At 42.3% G+C, this 20,113-nt stretch overlaps 1 protein-coding gene across 5 annotated transcripts in view; it reads left to right on the top strand.

Moving 5' to 3' along the window:
• Enox1 (ecto-NOX disulfide-thiol exchanger 1) overlaps positions 1-20,113 on the top strand; it is a 557,937-nt gene that overhangs the window by 480,023 nt on the left and 57,801 nt on the right. The window lies entirely within an intron of this gene.

Raw genomic sequence — 20,113 nt, 5'->3', positions numbered from 1 at the left:
TGTACCTGCACACACACACACACACACACACACACACACACACACACAGAGTGATTGCTGAAGGAATGGATGCATCCTGAGTTGGGTCTATATAGCTATAGGAGTGAAAAGCTGTGCTTTTGTTGAGGAATATCAGACTGCAGTCAGACACACTCCATCCAGAGCTCTATGGACTCTGTAGAATTCATAGCTGTCATTAGGAAGGAGGTAGCAGCTATGCTCTGAGTATTAAATGGGGGGGCATGTGCTATGGGAAATATGGAGATCCGGAAAATCCAAATATGGACAGTTAGGGAAAAAGAATTTTAAAAAATTCGTGGATGGATGTGTGTCTCAAAACTTTAGTTGATAAATAATGTTCTTCAGGCATTGGGGTCATTGAGTTAACTTAAAATAATAGAGCATAAATTGTCAGCATTGCACATGGGCATCTTTTAATTGCTCCTTTAAATATATAAACCCAACCAATGCTTTCCAGGAAAAAAAAAGATTGTTTTTGTTTAAACCAGAGAAAGCTATTAAGTTGGTGGGAAGTTTGACTATAGTCAATAGAGTGCTTGCTTTCTGAATTCCCCACATTCATACTGGTCGCTCTCTTAAACCAGGAGCAGGAAGGAATTGCCTACAAATGTGTTTTCATGATTAGGGATGACTACCACAGAAACATGAAACAGATTAGGAAAAAATAACTGAGAAGAAATGGTATTAAGAACAAAACCAAACAAGAAAAGCATAGCATGTTGGGAATTGAGCAATGACCAGGTCGTAGAGATTATGTCTTAAACAAGTCTTGCCATTTTAAAGCAATTTTTGGGTCCTGGCTCTGAGTCCTAAATGGTTGATGTGCACAGTGTGTGTTAGACTAATCAGTGAGATTCAGAGGTCACAGCCAGCCAGGAAAATGTCACTGCAGTCATTGCTCAGGTCTCTGCATTTGGAAAGCTAATATAACAGCTGCTGTGTGAGGTTCCTGGGGTTGTCCATATGCCCCAACAAGGGATGCGGGGATGCGGGATTGGGGCTTGCCAGCATGATAATCTGTCCATTTCCCCAAAGACTATGATGGCAGACACAGCTGCAAACTACTGTCACACTTCAGGAAGCAGGCCCTCTTTTCCTTCTAATTTCTTTAAAAGTAGATAAAACCTCGAGGCTTGTTGCAACGTGTAAGATTGTTCTACTTACACTGAGGAGACACCTGCTGGGTTCTCAGCACTAGAACGTGATCCACGCATCTTCTCCACATAGGGCAGCGTTGGGAATCCTTGGTCTTCCAGAGGAACAATTTCTGCTACAGTTTCGTTGGCATGATTGCTTTGTTGGTAGGAAATGCACGTTAACACAAAGGTTTGTTTGTTCTTGTGCTGTGGCTTGAATTTAACACCAAAAATGGTACCTCACTTTCTGAGAGTTCCAAGTTCAAGATCGAGGCATCAATAAGGTTGGCTCTTTCCAAGGCTGTGAGAAGGAAGCTGCTCTTCCAAGTTGCCGGTGGGTTGCAGGCAGTTGTGTCTTTCCTTAGTTTGGAAACACATTTCATGACCTCTGATTTTGTCTTTATATTATGTTCTACTTGTATATATGTATGTCCATATTTCTGATTTTTATAAGAACTCAGCTCATGCAAGGTTAGGAGTCTTCTCCAGTTTGACTTCATTGTAGCTCATCATGTTTGCAGCGACCCCTTTTCCAAATAACCTCACATTCTGTGTTCAAAAGGCTAGGACTTCAATATACAGATGAGATGGAATGTGTGAAGAATCATAAGAAGTACATGGTAATCTAAGGTATGTATTGAGTAGAAGATGAAAGGACTAGGGATAAGAGTCACAAACAACATGGTGCCTGTGGTTGTGTGAGATTTATGGCATCATAAAGAATAAGGCAAGAGCAGGTCAGAGCTGCATAGAAGCATTTTGTCTGTGGCTTTTACAATGGCTTTCATTTTTATTGATTTTTAAGCAGGTACATGGCTACTCTAAGTTAACCCATGTTTAAAATGTACATGCCTTTTAAGATTCCTATTTCTAACATTTTCTGTCATATAGGAATGCATTACTACTGCTAGCTCAAATCTCACCACTAAGAATCCTCACACCAGTAAAACATATAGTCAAGTCATCATTGTAACAGATACCTGAGATAAACAAACTTGTAAACTTGTATGTTTTGCCCATGGATTCAGATGGTTTTGTGCATGCTCAGTTGGGTTTGTTGTTATGAACCTGTAGCTGTGTAAAATGTCATGGTGGAGATGTGGGGAAGCAGAACTGACCATCTCTAGGCAGACAGGAAGCAAAGGAGAAAAGAGGGAGTCAGGGTACCAATCTTCCCAATTTGAGGGCACATCTCAATGACCTGAATTCTTTATACTAGGCCTCACTTAAAGGATCCACCACCTTCCATTATCAGACCTTGATGGTATCCAAGCCTTCAGCTTATCAGCACTTTGAGTATTTACAAAATTCAAACCACAACACCTCTGATATATGATTTCTGTAATTCAGCTACATTTGAGAGTATTACTACAGCAACAATAACACACACATATATACAAACACACACACATATAATAAAGAGTCTTAAATAGCCTTAGAAATAACAGACAATTTTCGGAATTACCTTCAAGTTTAGGCCAAAGTTTCTGGTGTTTTCCCCCCTCTTTTAAGCCCTTGTCAATATGTTCACCAACGTCACTCCATTTCTTACGTGTTTGTGAAAAAAAATCATGAAACAGAGTTCTTAAAAATGAAAAGCCTTAGGGTGACTTTGTCCTGTTGTTTCTAAGTTTGACTCTACACTACACATGAGTCATAATTTAATAATATTAGACATTTCATACCTGAGGAACCAACAGCTTGTAGCCATGGTAACATGATTGCCTTTACCAAGCCATATGACAACAATTAAGTTAGCCTCTCTCTGCTGGGAGGCTAAGAAGGTTACAGCCATTTCTCACTTTCATTTATATCTTTATGTTAACAAATACAAATTATTATTTTAAGCTCTGTTCATCTTCAGATTGCTACACTAAGTTGTTTTGTTAGATCTAGTAAAATAAAACTTCTTCTGCGAATGTAGTTAGTTCTATGAATGTTGACAAATGCATGCAGTCATGTAAGCATCATATGGCCATCAATATGTCAGTCATTTCCACAGCCATCCCCTCAGACCCCTTTTCATTCAACTCTACTTGTAGCATCCAGTGAGCTGAAAGCTACACTTAACAGCTTGTCATGTCCAAGATCTTCCAGTTTGCAACCTGTTAAGGCTGGCTGCTTTCACTTTGTGTGCATTTGAGGTTCCTCTGGGTTGCTATGCCCTTTGTTCCAATTTCTGCTGAGTATAATTATTGTAAGGGAAAGCTACAGATTATATCTAATCACTGGTTCACAGACACCTATATTGTCTGCACTTTGGGGTAAATATGCACACATTTTCTATGGATATTCATTTACAGGCCTTCTATTTAGACTAACTTTTCATTTTTACTTGGGTGACTACCTGTGATTGGAATGGCACAGAAAGCATCCTTCTTAAGACAATGGCAGTGTGTTTTCTAGAATGCCTGCACCTGATTCCCATGAGACTGCAGTAGTATTCCAGGTGTTCTGTGCCCTTGTCGGTCAGTATAGTCCGTTTGTTTTGTCACTGTTACTCACTATAGTAAATGGGTGGTAGTATCATGTTTGCCTCATCCATATCTAAATTTAAATATTTTTGTTCATGAGCATAGCCCGAAAGACCATATTCTTAAACATAGTCTTAAAAAGCAGGTGTTTATTATTAATTGTTCTTTCACAATTTTATAATGTATGTAATATATTTGGTCGTCCTCTCCCTCACTCATTCCTATTTCCCTCCTATCTTTGTCAGCTGTTCCCTTCATTAAAATAAAGAAAAGAAAAACCTTTCTCATCTCATTTGGGTTTTGTTTTGTACCCCCAAAGAATTTAACTGTGGTCATCTGTATGATCCTGGGTTTATAATTAACCTGATAGGATTGCCAGTGGGTGTACAACCAGATCCTATGCCTCCCCCTCTCCCAGGATCTGTTATTTGCTACTAAATCCGCATAAATGGTTGGGCCCCATGAGCCCCTTCTTCATTCATAACCAACTGCAGGGCAGAGCAGACTCTTTTAGGCCCAGTGCCAGAGTGCACAGTTGCTTATTGAGTCAATTGCAATGCCTGTGTCATGCTTAGGAGATGAAATTACACAGCCCTTCTCCCCGTCTTCTGATTCTTTTTGTCCCCTCTTGCATAGTGTTCCCTGAGTGACAAGAGGTACTCTAAATGTCTTACTTATGTCTAAACCTTCAACTGTCCTTTATTCTCAGGATCTGTGTAGCCATGGGTCTTTGTATTCACCTGTTTTCTTCGTGAAGAAATGTCTCTGATTGAGGCTTTTTGAAAGGCTGTGTATATAAACATATTTAAAAGGTGTTTTGATGCTATGTAAATTCAGCAAATTAGAAGTCTTTGGTTCAACACTAGTGGCTAAGACCTCTTCAGTGATGGCTTTTGGACTGGGTTTACAGTACTAAACAGATCCCTTTCTGTAGAGTGGGCCTCAAATCCAATCAGGGAGTTGTTGGTTACTCCCCAAATAGTTGGGCCATTATTGTACCAATGGTTACATCTTGTCTGGTAGGCTGGTATGATAGATCATAGAATTCTCAGATGGGTAAAACTACTATTGTCTTTACCCCTACTCTTTCCCACAACCAGCAGCCTGCACAGTACCATGTGGCACACTAAACATTAGCCAGCAGAGAGGAAACTCAGTTTCACCTTGAGTTCTCTGTATGTTGCATTCACATTGTGTAGGATCTTCATCAGAAGTGTCTAATCAACTTTTAATTGGGTTTCCAGATACTAGCTTTACTCATTCTTCCTTCATTTAAGAAAGTCAAATATCGTCCTGAAGCCTGTGTGAGACAGCTGAAAGGACTGATAAATATTCAGAAAGACAACGGGATGCCATTAAAACTGATGATCACAAAACTGTGTATGATTAATGATGATTGTTAGAGGGCCTCCATAAATACTTTAAGTGGATGCTTTTTAATAGTGTTATCAAAGACAGCCTGAAAATCAGCTATGGTAAGCCGGTGAACCATTGGCCTGTGTGGAGCAATGGCTCACCAATGTTCTGGCTTGACATTAGTAAGGCCCAGGGCACTTCACTCTCTTGACAACATTTAGCAAGGATGGATCAGAAGAACAACAGGAGCAAAAGAGGATTATTATAGGGAACACCAATTTAGAAATCAAGTGGGTATTTTTCTCTTTGTAATCAGAGTAGAACATACATGTGATTGTCTTTATTTGTTATGCCACATGGATCATTGTTATTGTTACTACTTTATGAAGATACAAAGTCTTCAATAAAGTAAGATGAATCCCAGTTCTGCTAAGTTTTGGGTGAGAGTTTGACTTTGGAGTACATATTTATGAAATACATTCTAGCATTTTGAAGTTAGAACATCAGTAAGTATATTTGACCTCTTGGAGATGTTAAGCCTGTCTTCTCTGCATGCCTGTTTAAACCGCTCACTTGCTCAATAATTACTTTCTTATAGCTATAGAAAAAAGTTTATAGTATATCCCTCTCCCTACCCACATGTAATGGTGTACATGTGCTAAAAATGAAAACAGAATAATGGCATCAGATATAGTATAGGGTGGTGATAGTGGCAACTATGGAGGTGATGGCAGCTGCAGTGGTAGTGGTTGTGGTGTTGAAGTTGGCTGTGGTAAGAATGTGGTGAGAATGTTGGCCAAGGTAAGAATATTGGCTGTGGTGATGATGCTGAATATGGTTATGATGTTGGCTATGGTGAGAATTCTGACTGGTGAATTTCTATTATGAAAGTGCTGGCTATGATGTGGGCTATGGTGAGAATATTAAATGGTAATGGTGAGAGTGTTGGCTGTGGTGAGAGTGTTGGCTGTGGTGAGAGTGTTGGCTGTGGTGAGAGTGTTGGCTGTGGTGAGAGTGTTGGCTGTGGTGAGAATGATGGCTGTGGTGAGAGTGTTGCCTGTGGTGAGAGTGTTGGTGAGAACATTGGCTCTAATGAGAATACTGTTGTGGTGATGACGTTGGCTGTGTGAGGATTGTTGCCTGTAGTGAGGATGTTGGCTGGTTGTAGTAGTAATGGTGACTGTTGTGACAATGCTGGCTGTGGTGGTGACATTAGTTGAGGTGAGAAGGTCGGTTGTGGTGAGGATGTTGGTTGTGGTAGCAGTATTGCCTGTGGTTACATTGGTGAGCTGTGGTAGAGATGTTTAGTGTATCCATATTTAGAGAAACATAGGAAAAGAGATCATTTCTTTGTGAAACTTGCTTCCTAAAAGCTATGGAAATTCTTGAAGGTACAGCATTCCTGGTTCTCTCTGCAAGCTATGAAAGACTCCACTACAGAGAGCTAAGAGAGCAGCACCTGTGATGAGAACAAAGAGAGATGTGCTAGGAGTGTGCTTCTAACTGTAGTCTCTGGTTTCTTGATTATTTTCTCCTTTTATTGCTAGAGTTGAATGTCTTTCTGAAATGCTTACCAGTCAGCTAGACCTGCTAGGGTATAACTTCTTACCTTTTTTTCTACTGTTTTCTGTTTTGACTTTATCTGTTGAGCTTCTGAATTGGTAATAATATTACTTGATTTCTGGAAGTTTACTTCTCCTCTGGCTATCGCCTTTTTAGGTTGCCATTATTTTTATCTTACCATTGAATTATCTTCTCAAATCTTTTTGAGCATTCTACTTAGAAAATTTAAAGGTTTTGTTTTTGCTCCTAAATAATTTCTAGTAATTTCAGAATTGTTTGGGTTTTGTTTTGTTTTTGTGCACACCTGTGCATGTATGTGTGCATATGTGTGTATTTGTGTGGGGGGGCTTGTGGTGTGTGTGTAATGTGTGTATATGTGGTATGTGTGTAGTCTGTGTAGTGTGTTTTGTATGTGTATGGTGTATTTGTGTATGTTGTGTGTTTGTGGTATGTTTTATGTGTGTGATGTGTATGTTTATGTGATATGTATGTGGTATGTATGTGGTCTGTATATGGTATGTATGTGGTCTGTGTATATAATATGATATGTCTGTTGTGTATTGTGTGTATGTGAATATGTTCATATGTGTGTTTAAGCCTCTCACATAGAGCCTTGTTCCAAGCAAATAGATTGTGGGCCATCCATTTAGACTTAGCATGAAGGGCTTGGCTTGCTTTCTTAGAAGTTGTGTGTGTATGCTCATTGTTGAAGGTGAACCTCCTACCCATGTTACCTGAGGTCTTCCCAGACAGTACTTAACTCAGGATGCACTGACCAAATGTTTCATCTTAAGGAAAACTTGGAATCCCATAAGTACCCAAATTGATCACATATTGTGAATTCCCAGAATTCTCCTTCTGTTCTCATTGCTCTTACAAGTTTATTTATTGACAGGTATTTGAGTTGAATCTCTGCAGGAAGGGAACACACACACACATACAAACTCTACATCAGTTACCTTGAACAGGAGCCTGTTTCAAGGACTTTTAATTTTAACCTAGTCCTTGACGGAATACTCAGCTAGCATGTGGCCAAGATAAAGGAAGATGAAGCAGGCAGATATTAAAAGTTGTGTGGCCATCCAGAAACATGGGAAAGGAAGAGCAGCAAGAAAGTTTCATGATTGTCTAAAAAGAAAGAATGAAGAGTCTAGAGTAGAATATTTTGGAGTGAAAATGGTGACTGTCTTTAGTTAGTGTTTCTATTACTGGGAAGAGACACCATGTCCATGGCAACTCTTATAAAGAAAAACATTTAACTGGGGCTGGCTCACAGTTCAGAGGTTTATTCCATCACCCTCATAACAAGAAGTGTGGTGGTGTGCAGGCAGACACGATACTGGAGAAGGATCTGAGAGTTCTACATCTGGATCCACAGGCAGCAAGAGGAGAGTACTGGGCCTGGCTTGAGTATCTGCGACCTGAAGGCCCACCCCCAGTGATACATTTCCTCCAAAAAGGCCACACCTCCTTAATAGTGCCACTCCCTATGGGCCCATGGGAGCCACTTCCATTCAAACCACGACAGTGACCCAGGATGAGAGGGAAAGTGCATAATTGAAATTGTATAGGTAGGGAAATGTGAGCGGAAGAGGCTGAAATATGCAATGAAAACAAATGGCTGACTCTGGTAGCCACTCCATCTTTTCCCTGATCCTGGAACTGAGAAAAAAAGGAACCCCCCCCAAAAAAGGTGGGGGTGGGGAGAAGGGGAGAAGAGGCAGAGAAGGGTAAAAACAAAATCTGGTGGTTCTGAGAAGCCTTGGTTCCAGGGACTGTGTGAAGCTGAGGAGTTCAGGACGGTCTAGATGGGGCTGAAGAAGACAAAGGAAAGGCATGGGAGATGCCTTCAGAAGACGCCAGCCTCAACTGCTGTTGCGTAATCCAAGACACGGGCACAAACACCGAAGAACAGGAAGAAAAGAAAAGGAGAAATCCCCTAAAAGAAGACATTCAAATGTCTCAGCATTATTAGCTGTGTCTTAAGAATTTTTATGACATATCTAGATACCAGCTGGTGAATGTGAGAAAGTACAGATGGATCAGTCCAGAATTTAGGCTATAATGAATCAGGAAAGTCTATCTTCTACAGAGAATCTGTGACCCTCAGCTGTCCAGTTGAAAGAAGGAAGCACCCTTAACACGATGATCAGGTTGTCAATTCATTCAGGAAGACGTTCATTAACAATATTATCATAATGTTTTTAATGCAGGAAAACATGATCCATCAGAACAGGGTCGAATTCAGTACCACTGCACAAGGCAAGGACATTTCACAACAATGTAGAGAGGGGTTTCTTTCAAAAGCTGTAAAGCCTTCAGCTTTAAAAAGTTCAAAAGAGATGCGTGTGTATAAATAGACATGCACACAGAAAAACGCGGTGTCTTTGCAAGCTGCAACTGCAGAGGCATGCCCTGTGCTTAGCCCATTCCATTTCATCTACCCAAAAGCAGGTCCTTTCTTTCTTCACTGAGAATTATTCACAAGGTTTCCCCACGTTAACATTAAAAGTCACTGGCATTTCCCCAAAAGCAGAAAACCTCATCCACAGGAACACCTTAAAAGTGCCTTTAAAAGAGAGCTCAGTCATTAAACATCCGGGGCACTAGAGCCTCTTAATTTGAGCACCACGGTCTTCCTTTCTTTTCATTTGACTACCTCGGGTTTTGTCCTTTCCTTTTCTTCCCATGTTCCTGCCCTTACTTTGGCTTCATGCATTCCAACAGCAGCCCACGTGACATGGCGGAAGGAAGCTCATTAGTGACCTCAAGGTCATTTGTGGAGTGTGCCAGCAGCCCTCGGTTTTCTGACATTTGCAGATGGTCTTCTCCCAGACATCCAAAGAAGGAGGCATCCCCATTCAGAGTGCGACTCTGGAAGAGACTGTTAGCTCCATTTGGAACCAGAATCGCAATCCATGCTTCTCTGTCACCTTCATGAAATGGTCGCACCTGACATCTGTAAGGGAGTTGAGAGTTTTCACAGCACTTTCCTGCTGGACTCTGGAGGAGACAAACACGACTATACCTGATGATAGCAGAGACGAATCTCAGAGTTCCCTTCGTTTCTGGCAAGGATTGGCCACTGGGTGTCTTGCTGTCTTCCCAGGACTCAAGTCAGATGAGAGACAAGCTGTGCCCACATTGCCAAGGGCATGGAGAAGATGACAACACTGAGTGAGTGAAGGCCAAGGCAGAACCTACCTGACTGTTTCCTGTCCTGCTTTGGGAGCATGTGACAGTCAAAGCCTCAGGTTCTTCACCTGGCCAGTGGGTCCTGCCAAACTCTCTGAGTTTGTGTTGTCATAAAATGAGATCACATGTGTAAACACTCTGAAAGGCAGTTGTGTGGTGCAGAGAGCCACTTCTGGATCCTAGGGGAAAATATGACAAGCCAAAAATGAAAATAAATGAACGAATTGAAGACTTGGGCTTCATAAAGTTAAGTCTAGACAGTCCTTGGTCCATGTGCCCCGGCCCTGTGTGGCCTGTGCTCATTCATCGACTCTCTCAAGAAGTTCCTCCTTCCACCACCACCCCACAACGCCTTTATGTTATTTCCCCATCTCGGGATCCCAAACCCAGAATTCCAGACAAGAAACTGAGTCTGATAAAAGTCAGGAGACTGTCCCAAGGCACAATGTCATCTAGCAGCGTGTCAACTCTAGCCCGGGTCTCTGACCACAGCCTCTCCCCCCTCTCTGATGCCATCACATTCTGGGACATGCTTGCTTGAAACGTCAGTGCCTCAGAAGTATAGCCATAGCAGCAGAAGCCTGGTGGAACATTCTAGTCCCGGTATTAGGGGATTTTAACATTAGCAGCCTGTTTGCTGCCTCTGTGCCACAGGTCCAAATTCAGTCTTTGCATTAGCAGAGTAAGAATTAGGGAAAGGAAAACGACACACACACACACACACACACACACACAGCTTGCATTTATTGAATTTAAACAAGGAAAATAAATCTCTTCACTTCTGGGAAGGGAAAGAAAAGCCCTCCTGGAACTTAACTATTGGATGCTCATCCCGAGTTCTCTTATGCCGCCTTTAATTAATCTGATCGTCAAATGCATCCTCATTAGTAATCATCCCTCTGAAAAATAATGAGGCCAGTGGATGAATCAGTGGAGGAGCCAGGGGTAGAAATCATGTCACCACCCTTAGGACCATTAGACTCATGTGCCTTCTGTGGCCTTTTCTCACTTGTGCTAGAAGGAGTCTCAGTTGTCCAATAGCTGGCAGCATCCCCAGGACAGTCGGGATGCAGGACCTTTGTTTGCACCACTCTGCAAGTAGTGTGGTGACCTTTGAATGACCTTCCCTTTCACCACCTCCTTTGGAAATTGCCTCCTGACTTATGTGCAGTATTACACTACAAGCTCCAAATTTATAGTGAAAAGGGTCTTCTCTTCAGTGTAGTAAATCAAAGTGGAGTTTTGCCGCAGACACAGTCTGGCCTCCTCTGCCCCACCGTTGCCGTCTCTGTCTCTCTCCTTCCAGCCACAGATGCTGAAATGAATCCTTGTGGTCTGGCCTTGACTGCAATTCCATTCGGTATTGTCTGCCAATGCACAGAAACCCATCCCCCACTCCACTGCTCTCTTACCATGGAGCCTCTAGCCTGCTGACACTGGGGCTGCCTGCACACAGCAGGTGCCCTGCTCCCAGTCAGCCTGACACCATCATCTACCTCCAGAACCAGGCTACAGCTGGGAGGACATTCTGCTCCAAGATTTCTCTATGCTGCTGCTTAGAAGAGGCAACTGGGGGATTAGAACAACTTTCTTTTCTTCTGAAATGAAGACCATGAAAAGAAGAGAAGGCAGGGAGAGAGGAAAAACAAGAAAGTAGGAAGAAAAAGGGAAAATATTTATTTGAAGAGGTGAATGCATCAGAAGAGAAACGTGTGGTAGTGGAGTTTCCTGGGTCTATTGGCCTCTTGGTTTTTGCTTTTCCATTCTGTGCAAAAATATATGCTCAACTGAAGAAAACCTAGAAACATGAAGGACATATATTAAAACATTGTTCATAGTATCACTTACCAGCTAGTTAACTATTTAACATCCTTCTTTGCCCTTCCTTCCAAAGTCTTTTTTCTATATGTACATATAAGAACATAGTATTAATCACATTGAAATATTGACCAATAGGATAGCCGAACTTAGTCAGTTAAAGTTTCTATAACTGTAACCAAAGTATAGAATTGGGAATTCAATTCCAAGATGTTATAAGGTTAGTTAAAGACTGTGTTTTCTCCTCTGTTTAACAAAGCACCCTGAATAGCCATCAAGGGAAACCTAAACAGAGTTACTGCCCAATCTGGTGCTCACTTTATAGACCACCCTCTTCAGTCAATTGATCAGCGAAAATGCCATCATCATGGAGTTCTCATCTGGGTGATCCTTCTTCAGTTTGGCACTTTCCTATCTAGTTTGTGTGTCTGTCTCTGTTTCTCCCCTCGCCTTTCAACTTTCTCTCTCCCCTCTGCCTCCCTCCCTCCATCTCCCTCCCTTCCCCTCTCCCTTTTGTTTCTCTCCTCTCTTCTGTGTCTCACCTTCACAAATGCAACCTGGGATAATTTTAGCAGAGAATCACAGCCTTCTTACTTTTCCAAAGTCCTGTAGAATACTGAGAAAGTGAAAGTACATTCGAGCTACTGTCATAGATTTCCAAGAAGCAGGGGTATTACAGACATGCTTACAAATGGAAGGCTAGCACTGCAGTTTCTCAGAGCTTCCTGTTCTGTTCTCTTGATACGTTCTCTTGACCACAGCCCCCATAGCCACAGTCCATTTCTTAGATCTGTCACCACCTTTTCATCCAAAGGCAGGTGTCGCTCGTGTTCACTGAGTGGGTCTCACTAGTAAGCATGGAGACTCTCACTAGCAACAGTGACAAATAACAACACTTTCCTCTTGTTTAAAAAAGAAGTGAGCACAAAGGAAGACAAAGATTGTAAAATGCTACAATACGGTAGAGAGCAGCAAGACCAAATATTATTTTTTGAAAGATTAATAAAATAGAAAAAATTGGTGTTTTTGATCAGTTTGAAATTACAACCTGGTAGGCAATATTAAATGCAAGCAAGTTTATACCCATGAGCCCGAAAGATGAGCTCATGAGGACAGCAAGAAGACCTTTGTGAAACGCTTTAAACTGAGACAATGAGACTTGTAGGATCAAGTATATTATCACTATCTAATCAGAGGAAGTTGAGAGTCTGGCTGATCTGAATCGTAAAAAATTGAGTTAGCAGCTTTAGTTTTGTATTCCAGGAACAGATACACATTGCTTTAATGGGGCAAGTTCTGCATCCGTCCCAGGGTGGGAGCTGCCAGTCTTTCAGACTTACCACGGAGAAAGTGGTCGAAGAACAACACTTCTCAGCTAGTTTACAAGGCAGGTGCCTCCGTACCAGCCATAGGGCTGCGTGAAGCAGCGAAAGGGATTCAGGCCAGTCTCCCTTATGAACATAGTGATAGTGGCTCTGCTGACTGAGGGTTTCTGTTGCTGCTGCTGCCATTGTTTTGCCTATAACTAACTATAGTTCAGTTGCCAGTGTGACAGAGATTGAGATGGAGGCTCTCACATTTGAGATCAGACTAGGCTGTGTAGAGAGGCAGGACCAGCATGGGCTACATAGCAAGACCTTGTCTCATTTTCTAAAAAAAAAAAAAAATTAAGGAGACAAGAATCTGAATTTTAAAGCAGAGAGAATCTGGAATAGTCCAGAGGCTAAGCAGCTGAAACGGGACCAGAACACCTTCCTCTCAGAGAAATGGCTTTTTTTTTTTGAGACAGGGTTTCTCAGTTTCCCTGTGTAGCTTTGGAGGCTGTCCTGGAACTAGCTTTGTAGACCAGGGTGGCCTCAAACTCACAGATATCCACCTGCCTCTGCTTCCCCAGTGCTGGGATTAAAGGTGTGCACCACCACTGCCCAGAGGAAGAACAGTTGAACCCTGGAGCTTGGGGCCTGTAGTTACTATGAGACTGCTAAAGGGAATGTTCTAAATTGGTCTAAGTGTAGTAAAAAAACTGGAGAGTTTAGGGAAATTAGCAGACTCACTTTGCTTCTACTTCCTCTGTGAGAAGGACACATGCATGTCTATTTATGAAGTTTGTTCTGGAACCATCTAAAGATTCAAAACACCAGATATATGGGCTGTTGTTCTCTCCTGGGCTGGATTAGGCTACAGAGCAAGTTCAAGGCCAGCTTGGACAACTTTGCAAAATCTCATCTCAAAATACAATGTTGATAAAAGGTTAGCAATGCAGTTCGAAGGCTAGTATAACATGTACAAGGCTACAGGTTTAATCCCCAGCACTGGAGTGGATGTGTGTGAGCAAGCTAAGGTAAAAGTTCTCTCCCACACACATGCCTACTCCAGCTAAAAACCCTAACATTGGACCAAAGAGGCAAGTAGTGGTGCTAAGAGCCATCGCTGAGGATGCAAGAGTGAACACTGGGTTGGCTCTCAAGTGCCCAAAGTAGATGAGACCCAAGATCTCTTACAAAACACCCTTCCAGAGCAGACCACAGGAGTCTGTCCTCAAGTCACCCATGCAGGGGATTCTAGCTGGCCTCTCTTACCATGACTGAGTTAGGAGTGTTACAAAGAAAACACGTCTCTCTTGGCCTTTGCAGCCCATTGCAAGACCCATCTGTTCAATCATGTCCTCATTGACTTAAGTAAATGGGCCAACCTGGCTGGAAAGCAGGTTAATATCTTAAATCTGTGTACACGTGTCCAGAGGTTAGGGTGATAACCAACTCACGTAACTGCAGGGGGAAAGCGGTAAGAATAAATAAATGTCAGGAAATTGGATTAGCATTTGCAGAGGAATTGCCAGCACAGGCAACAGAGAGAATAGCGCTATCCATCCCTATTTCAGCTAGGCATTTGACGCCTTGTCTTGTGAAATGCATGAATGGTGTTCATTCATGTCGGGTTAGCTGTCTGTGTTTGGAAGCTCAGCAGAAGGGAGACTACTAACACGGCTAGGGTGGGGGCAGACAACAGACCTTTCTTCTGAGTACCAATCTGCAATCTCCAGTACCGCCCACTCATGTTTGTTAAAAGCCACTTGACCTGGCTGGGTCTTCCTGCTGCCAGTTTTACAAAGAGGATAATGACAGTACTTTATTTAACTCGGTACCTTTGGCCATTCAAGGAACCTCCCATTACTTAGCAGATGTACCTTAGTCTCCTAATATCCCACTGGTAAATATTGTTTACTCAACTTCTGAAGAACAGGAAAAACAGAAAGCTGAGATGGCCCTGCAAATTATGCTATTGCAGAAAAAGCATCCAAAACATGAGAAAATGGCTTTAAAACCCTTCCCAACCACTTTTGCGTCTCTCTTTCCCTTTGCTCGGTGTTGAAGAAATTAATTGCTGTGTTGCTTTGCAATGCTGCCTCAGTCCTCATGAGGCAGTTTTGATGGTAGAATTTGATGAGCAAAATGGGGAGAACAGAGATGCAGAGTGGCTGTCCCGAGACTGCACAGCACATCCCTCTGAAATACTGGTGTGTAGCATATTTGCCCTTATGCCTACCCTGAGCTAGATTTCCTTTCAGAATAAAGTTGCCCCACAGGAATGTAGGATATGATGACTAAAAACCCCAGTGGGTTACATGAATGCCAGAAATTATGTCCTTCCCACAGTCTTCTCCCAGGGCATATACAAGTAAATGTCTTTAAAACCACATGGGATAAAACAGTCTGTACCAACTTCCAGCTGACAATCCAAGGCGGAGGTTTACCTCTCTTAGATGATGAATACCCCTAGTAGAAATAACTGTACACACTAGGGGTAGACACCTTGCAAGCCCTTGCCTCTCTAAGTGACCTTTTTTCTGTGATAATCACTAGACTTAATTGGTAATAATAATGTCCAAGAAATGTATACAGGCTTGAGATTGTATTGTGGTGAACTTGAGCTGTATTTGTATTTATAAAAATATTATCTAGTGCAGCAAACAGAAAAACACAGAAACTAACTCTATCGTTAATGAACCGACCAGTTTGAACTTAGATCCCCTTTGGTGGTAAATAAAAACACGTTGCAATAAAACCAAACAAAGTCGAAAGCACAGTGTAGGCAACTACTAATTATGTCATGGATATAACATACTGACTTATCTCCTAGTTCTAAAGACAACAGTCTAAAAAGAACACTGCAATTTTCAAAATAGTAACATCTGATGCGAATGTTTCCCATAGGAACTAAAATGTGCACCTCCCACTTTAAAGAAAGAAATAAATAACAACAGCGAGGACTTCATGGTTCTCTGACTCACCTTTAGATTTTAAGAAAGGATTCTTGAAGTTGTCCTGCTGGCTGGTTAGATGGCTCAGACTTTGTAGTAACTGTACTGTCACTGTTTATTTTGAAGCTGTTGTTGAAATGCGAAATGTATGTGGTGCCAAAGCAAGTCCAAATGTTTCTGGGTCAAAACAAATGTGTGTTGGGAACCGCTCAGAAGAGTGCATACTGATCTTGCAAAGGACCTGAGTTCAGTTCCCGGCACCCCCCACAGTGGCTCATAACCACCTGTAACCCCAGTTCCAGGGGATCTGGCACCCTCTTGAAGCTTCTGCAGGCTCCAGCACACATACCATACACATAAACTCAAGCAGACACACACACAATTGATAAGTGAATGTTTTTAAAAAGATGTGTAGAAGAGTCTTTCTGTGAGTGAAGGTAGACTGGGGAGAGGCTGAATGAAAGACAGCTACATCGTACATGGAGGTGTCTTTGTGCAAGAGTGGAATCTTAGTCGGAAGATTGCATATGTCTCATTACATTTCTGCAATACTGGGAACAGTCCTTCAGCATTAGATCAATAGATTTTGGGAAGGAGTAGTTTATCGCTGATTTTGCACGGATTTGCTTGTTTGCTGTGATAATGCATGGACCTTTAGTTACTTTAGTTATCGTTTAAAAATTCAGTATTGCTATGGTAGGGACCTTATCTCTACTCCCTGCAGGCTTTGCATCTTAGTGGCTTCCTATGTTTTCCCATCCTTCCTGTGACTCTAGTAGTCATAAAAATGATGCTGCCCTTGGGAAATTTTGTTTCATTCAAGGATTCTTAGATCCACCTCACACATAAACACACAGACACACCTCTCTATAGCAGGGGAAATCATATTTTATTAAAGGCCAACCCCAGAGAATCTGGACAGCTTTAGCTCAGAAGTACCATTGTCTGGGGACTCTTCTCTCTTCTTCTTCTCCTGACCCAAGCATCTTGGAAAAATCTCTACCTCAGATATTCACAAACATCTTTTCAGTTCTTGCTCTTTCTGGGACTTAGACATTGGGACCCCTGCTAGCAGACTGTCTTTGGGGAAAACCCACTTCTGCTTTCTCACTAATCTCCTTAACTGTCGGGAGCATCCAGGGTACCAATAGACTTGTCTCCAGGTTCACCATCATGACCCCTCAAGGGCTGATCTCCAGCAGCAGTGCACCTGGCCATTCAGCTCTGGCATTAGGATCTTAACAGGAGGGTCAGAGGTTAGGACCATGCTTCAGGCATCCCTGGGCTGTAAAGGAAGCCTGTTCCCATCAACAAGAGATTGCCTTTCTGCCTAGCAATGAGAATGGCATTTAAAATTCAATATCAGGAAAGATATTGACGAGATTAAGGGCCTGGAGGAATTGATTTATGAGGAAAGACCCAAGGAATTAAATATGTATAGCCTGGTGTAATAGGATATTAGCCCTGAACACAATTTCATTTCTAAGATCCAGCATTCCTGTTATCAGTCATCTGAACAAGGAGTTCTCTGCAGGAGATGTCCCTCCCCCAGGGGTCACCCTGCCAGAGGCAGAGGAAGGGAGGTGCCAGGATTGATACAAGGGCCACCAGCTTGGTTCCCCTCAACCTGATGTAAATTGAAGTGTGTTTTCATCCCCAGGTGGGGACAGATGACATTTCCAACTAGAATAGATCTTCTGTGGTCTTATTGCCTCTTGCAATGAGAAAATTCCAGCTAGTTGCATCTCTCTCTTTGCAGGTACTGCGTAGTAAATGCTGATCTTTCCCCTGAGCCACGTTTCCCTCCTTTGTCACAAACACAGCTCCACCCACTTTTGTTAGGTTATATAGCCTTGCTCTCGGATTGGGAGCATATGTGCTTGAAGTCTACATCTCAAGTTTTCCTCCCAGTTGGAGCCTGGCTCGGGATTTTCAGGCTTAGGGTAAAACATGCTCACACGAACTGGCCTCCTCAGCAGGGCCTGAGGTTGACATTCCACAACAGGCTCAGTGTCAGTGGGAACCAAACCAGAACCAAGAGGTAGAGCTTCCGGAGGGCCCGAGGTGTGTCCGGGTGAAATATCACACTAGAAGGATAGAGTTAGAGTGTGTGCTCACGACTCAGAACTAGAGCAGGCCAACACGCTGACAGAGCAGACCCCATGTACAGTTGTGTTGCGGGCTGAAACAATTGAAGAAACCAGGTTGGAGACAAGGCATGTCGACATGGATGCTCACAGCCTTTCAAAGTGCTGCTCCAGTGGGCCATCCAGTCACACCCACTGTGGCCTGGGGTGGAAATTCCTGCAGGAAATTCCTGGCCTCACTTCCTTAACTGATATTCTACTGGCCTTCAAGGCACGCCCCACTGCCTGGAGCATGTGATTTATATCAAATTTGTGAAGGTAGAATAATTTTGTTAAATTTGAGCTGACATTACTGAATGTGTTGAGTTTCAATTGGTGACATTCCATGGATTCAAAGACTGAGTGACTCGTTCTAGGGGAACAAGTGATTCAACGGTGAGTCCCTGAACCTGTTCTACTGACCTGGAATCTGATCACCCAAGAGCTCCTCAACACCTCTGTAAAGTGCATTGGCCATAGTCATTAAAGAGCACATTGTGTTGTCCCAAGTTAGTTACTATGTTTATATTAACATCCTTGTGACACAGCATTTTGAAGATGGAGTCCCTTTTTTGTCGTTGTTTTCTGTATCGTCCATGTTATCTTGCCCAGTAGGAAGCCCAGGGTTGGCTGAAGGAATAGGTATTAACAGAATATTTTAGGACTGGTTATGGAGCTAAACCTTGGTGATAGCCTGAAGCAAAGATAAGAGGGAGAGGGACAGGGAAGAGCGCAGTGGGCCAGTTACTGTCACTGGAGCTGCAGCTGGTATCCTGTTCACTCCTGCCACCATGGAAGGCACAACATCAGCATTGTATTTCAAGGTCATCTCCATTTTATGACATTCACCACCTCTATCCCCCAGGCACTCTGAAGGCTGCCCATCAGTCCTGAGTTCTCAACTCTGCAAGTGACCATTTCCACTGCAAGGGTGTTGGTCTGCTTCATACAAGCCACATACCCTGTCATATTTGACTCCATGGGCTCTAGCCTTATATTATAACATTATGCTAACATTATTTTGGCTGCAAAGCCTTGTTGTTTTGAAAGGAAAGCTCAGCCCTCCATATAGCTCATGGAAGTGCTCTGATGAAGGCCTAAGTTCAGGTCATTGCAAGGAAGATTCTAAGCCTGGTGTGTCCTGATTTCCATTTAAAATTGATGGTGCACCATGGTTGCCAAGGTAGAAATTACAATTTGAGGCAAGAAAATTGTGCAAGTAGTAGGTCTCTCCCAGACAGTGAGACCTCAGGTACATGACATCCATGTACCTGTGATTCTCCCCTCTGTTAAAAAAATGGAAATATGACCTCACTTATCTAGGGCTCCAAATAGCATTTGTAATGCTTTTTGAATTGATTAGAAAGGAAGACCCATTACACACCAAAGCCTCCATCCCCAAAGAGCATTACAAACGATCCTATTAAATCCGTGGCCTAGAAATATCAAGCCATGTCAGGTGCAGCATTTATTTACCTGCTTGTTGTCCGCCAGAGTGTTTCCACTTGATTGGCATATGGATAATTGTCTAATTGGAACACACTCAGTTGTAACCACCCAAGAATGTAATGGTGCATCTGTTTAATGCCATACTCTCAAATGTTAAATTAAAATTGTGCTGCAGTCAGCCAATCCAAGCGGGAGACACTTCTGATTAAGTTCTAGCTGCCTGTGAACGTCTGTAATTGAGGCATGTTGGTACTTAAAAATTCAAACTAGAAAGAATATTACACAGTCTCATAAATTTCAATGAAAAGGAACAGAAAAGCTGACTTAAATTGTCTAGTTGTAAACTATCTTACTTTTTTATAGGGCGCCTAGTCAAATGAAGGATAGCAGTTTGACTCACCCCTGTTTTTGAATACATAAATATTAGATTCTCGAGTTTCTACTTTGTAAACCCAAGAAAGCATTAATTTTATAGAATGCACAAAACACGGGTTTTATTTTTTCCTCCAGTAGAAGTGAGTGGGACATGGGGAATAAATAACATAATTATAAACCCATTGATTGGAATTATTTAACCTTTCAGGAAATATCCTTCAGATTAAGGCTAGCTAGAACTGCCAGAGTCATGAATCAAATATGTCAAATGGAGCCATAATTTTCCTCTAAGGTTTTTTTTTTATATCTGTATGCCTAGAACAATAAATTACCCCATGA

The sequence above is a fragment of the Mesocricetus auratus genome, unplaced genomic scaffold (assembly GCF_017639785.1).
Source record: "Mesocricetus auratus isolate SY011 unplaced genomic scaffold, BCM_Maur_2.0 Super-Scaffold_2245, whole genome shotgun sequence".
Taxonomy (NCBI): domain Eukaryota; kingdom Metazoa; phylum Chordata; class Mammalia; order Rodentia; family Cricetidae; genus Mesocricetus; species Mesocricetus auratus.
This window is presented reverse-complemented; position numbering and strand designations above follow the sequence as displayed.